Here is a 4,198-nt window from a genome sequence, read left to right as displayed (position 1 = left end):
TGCAGTTCATCTCATGCACACTGATTTGAAAATGCTGCATTATAACAGATCTTTCAGAGCATGCACTAATATAAAGTTTCAAATTTTAGTCAAAACAAAAAAATAAGCCTAAAACATCCATCGAGGAAAAAAAATGAAGGAGCATTTAAGCACTATACAGAGACTGCTCAATTTGACAGTTTTTTTTTTCTTTTCAATATGGATTGCAATTTTTTTTAGAAGAATGATTCATTTATTAGGATTACTTTTAAATTTGACCAGAGAGAGAGAGGGAAAGTGAGACAGCAAACTGCCAGGTCCAGGGGTCCAACACCTTCACCACCACACCACCTGCTGGCCTCTGCCTTTCTGGGTTTTCATGGCTTCCTTTAGAGAAATGGAGTTGTACTTTCTGTGCCCCACCTTGAGGGGAGAGAAACTCTTGTTTCTAAGACCTATTTTAGGGAGAAACAGGGGTGGGGTGGGTGGGAGGAGGAGAACGAAAAAGATTCAAGGAAACTTTGCCTCCAAGATGCTGCCAATCTCCTTTGATTCAAAGTCCTCAGCTTGCCAAAGCCCCTTGGGGTGTTGTGTTCTAAGCCAAATCTTTAATAGTTATACATGATTATTTTTGTATTTAGGAGTTATTTCTATTTGTTTAAGAAATACGATGAAAAAATGACATATAATCTCACCACTCGGAGGTAACCATGGTTGATGTAATATACACCCTTCCAGGCCTTTTTATCCTTTGTCCATCAGTAATGATTAAACGCACTGTATGTGTGAGAATGGATATGTATATTTCATGACTTTCTGCTTAACTGTGCCCAAATGGTTATTGCTAGATTTATACAGTTAAAAGCCTCTGGAAGCAGAGACCATATTTCTTTCCTTCCTTTTTTTTCCTTTTTTTTTTTTTTTTAATCCTTCCAGGTACATAGTAAGCTTCTGAACTTAGTAAATATATGACAGACTTGAGTTGCATCAATGAATGAATGTGTAAACAAGCCATGAAACAGGTTTTGTTTTGTTTTTTTTTTCCGGAGAGGTTTTTTTGCTATAGGGCGCGTGCGCTTGCCAGACTGACAGAGACAGAGATAGAAAGTGAGAAATCACCCCCCAGGGGGGATGGCCACGCCGCAATCCCTTCTCCTCCATTCTCCTCTCAGGATCTTGGGCACGCATGCACATGCACCCGGTGTGAGTTTAAGCCACCGGGTCCGGGACTCGAACCATGGTCGACTACATGGGTGGGAGTCCAGTGACATAGCCATTTACACTAACTGCTGGTCCCGAAACAGGTACTTATATAATGTCATTATTATTTTTTAAAAAAATTGCCAGAGGGTACATGTGCTCACCAGACAGAGACAAAAAGAGAGGGAAAAGGAGAAAGCACCTCCCATGGGGCACAATCAAGCCACAATCCCTTCTCCTTTATTTCTCCCTCCTTTCAGGATTTCAGGCACACACACACACATATGCCTGGCATGTTTCTCAAGCTGCTGGATCCAGGACTTGAACCATATGGTCTGCCATGTGAGATCTAGCTCCCTTAATCATCAGGCCATGGGCTGGCCTTAATGTCATTATTTTTAATATTTGCTTCTTTAAAAACTTCAACTGTAATGAGAGTAATGAATAAATATGACCCAGGTATTTATTTTTCTTTTCTTCTTGTATCATTGCTCATGGAATTTTCAAGTCACCTTTTAGGAGGATATATTGAACAAGGAAAATATTTGCATGAAGGCTTATTGTAAAAGGAGAAATTTGTAAATTTTGGTTATGAATATGATGTTGTATTGGTTAATTACTATGGTCTTAGGTCTCCATGATGTAAGAGGAATATTTTCATCCAGCTCTCTTAACTGCATTTTGTCTTTAGCATAAAAGTAAATTGATTCTTGAAGTTTACACATGCCTTCACAAGGGAATAATAGAAGTGCAAAGCACCATATCCAAATGCCATAATTATTTCTCGTAAATTGATATTCTTAGGGAATTTGGGAGCTCAGGGCTATATAGAGAATTGTCCATCCTCACTGGTGGGATGCTGCAGGTGTCTTTTTTGAACCTGAGCAGCACGGTCATCTGGAGCAAAGGGCTACAATTTGCCTGCTACCACCCAGATCACTCCGTAACTAAGTATCATACGCCAACCCCACTGTGGGGCAGAGTGAATGTGCATGCAAGCCACATTTAAAATTTTTTTTTAGTTGTTTTGTTTTGTTTTTCCTATAGGGAGCATGTGCTCGAGAGAGAGAGAGAGAGAGAGAGAGAGAGAGAGAGGAGAAAGAAGAAAAAAGAGAAAGTAAGAAATCACCCCCCAAGGAGATGACCACACTGCAATCCCTTTTCTAGTCTCCTCTCAGGATTTTGGGCATGCATGTACATGTGCCCAGCAGGATTTTCAAGCCACTGGGTCCAGGACTCTAACCACACATTCTGTCATGTAGGGATCCAGCTTCTTAACCTCCATGACACCTGCTGGCCCAAGGGGCCACATATCTTTAAGGAGGTCCTTCCATATTCAAATGCCATAGGGCCACTGGTCACTGAAACTTCTCAAATAGGACCCAAGGTTGTTACCAGAATCTGGCACCAAAACCAAGTTTGACTACTTGCTGCTCGTAAGCCAATACTTGAGAAGCAAGTGTTGATGAAGGGCCAGCTGGTAGGATGGTGGTTAAGGTGCTGGATCCCACATGGATGAATATGTGATTCAAATCCTGGACCTAGCAGCTTGAAAAACATGCCAGGCGTGTGCATGTACATGCCCAAAATCCTGACAGGAGGGAGAAATAGAGGAGAAGGGATTACAGTGTGACCATGTCCCACAGGAGGAAGGGGGAAAGATCTCTTGTTTTCTCAGTTAGGTGGCAAAATTAAAAAAAAAAAAAAAAAAAAAAGATGGAAAGGTTGGTTTATTCAGAAAGCCAGCAACCTAGACAGATGATGGACTAGTGCCCCAAGACCATCTATGAAGTCCTGGACTAACAAGAATTTTTAAAGGTAAAATAAGGGGGGAAACATGTTGTTTTGCTCAGCATAGCAGTTCATCATCTCCTTGACAAATGCCTGGGAGGAGACTTGCTGATGCTAGGGTGGTGGTTTCCAGCCAAGGCTGGATCATCAGGGCAGACATTTTTCTCTTCTTTTAATACATCTTTCTGGCTTCAAGGTCCTCCATCTCTGGTCTCTGCAAAATGTCAGCAAAGCTATGATTAGGTCCTTAAGCTAAGCATTAAAAGAGACTGGGTAAAAGAAAGCAAACAAGCTAAAGGTCAGTCTAAGGCATTGGAACCTGCAGTGTTGGAGTCCATATGGAATTACTTCAGTTCTTCACCTAGCCCTGTTACAAGATGAGCCAATATTATTACTTCCCTATCAGGAAGCTTAGTATACATGAAAAGACGGCAGGGTCTGCCTTGTGGTTCAGGTCAAGGGAGATTAAGAGAATTCAGCTGAGTCATCTTATAGAGTTCAGGCTTAGACCTAGAAAGGAACTTGAAAGTGCCATCTGGGAGCAGAAGGGCCAGGCACAGCCCTGACGCACGTGGGCTTTGGGATGAACGGACCTGTCGTCTCTCTCTGCATCAGGAAGAGGATGCCTCTCAGTCTCCAGATATTCTCATCAATGGAGTTGGCACTGACTTCAATCAGCACAACCAACCTTACCCTTATTTAACGTGCTTTGCTGGGTCATGTTTGGGTCTAAACCAGACTTTCCACACAGCCTTCTTTTTTTGTTTCAGAAGTTAACAGCATTTTAAACCACCTCTTTGAGACTTACCCTTGTCTATTACTCATTTCCTCCAAGTTTCTTCCATAAAGATACGAAGTATACATGCTAGTAAGTCTCTGTTCTCTGTTTTTAAAAATGTTTATTTATTTACTTCATGTGAGAGAGACAGAGAGGCAGAGAGAGAGAGAGAGAGAGCAAAAGAGAGAAAGTCGCACTGTACAGGGTCTTCCGTTCTTCTGGAGCAATCTACCCCCAGGCTCAGCCAGCCAGGGTCACAGACATTGTGTGTCTGGTGTGCACAGGGAGACTTGGAACACGAACCTAGGATTTTCCTGTGTGACCTCGGCATTAGGGAGGGTGTGTTACCTCTGTACTACCACAACTGGTTTGTTTTTCTCTTCTTTATCTTTTAGTACAGCAGTCCATACCCACTAAGAATTCCTAAAGGGCAGATGAAAAACTCTTTTT

Source organism: Tupaia chinensis, unplaced genomic scaffold, assembly GCF_000334495.1.
Source record: "Tupaia chinensis unplaced genomic scaffold, TupChi_1.0 Scaffold143796_1, whole genome shotgun sequence".
Lineage (NCBI taxonomy): Eukaryota > Metazoa > Chordata > Mammalia > Scandentia > Tupaiidae > Tupaia > Tupaia belangeri.
Note: the sequence above shows the minus strand (reverse complement) of the source record.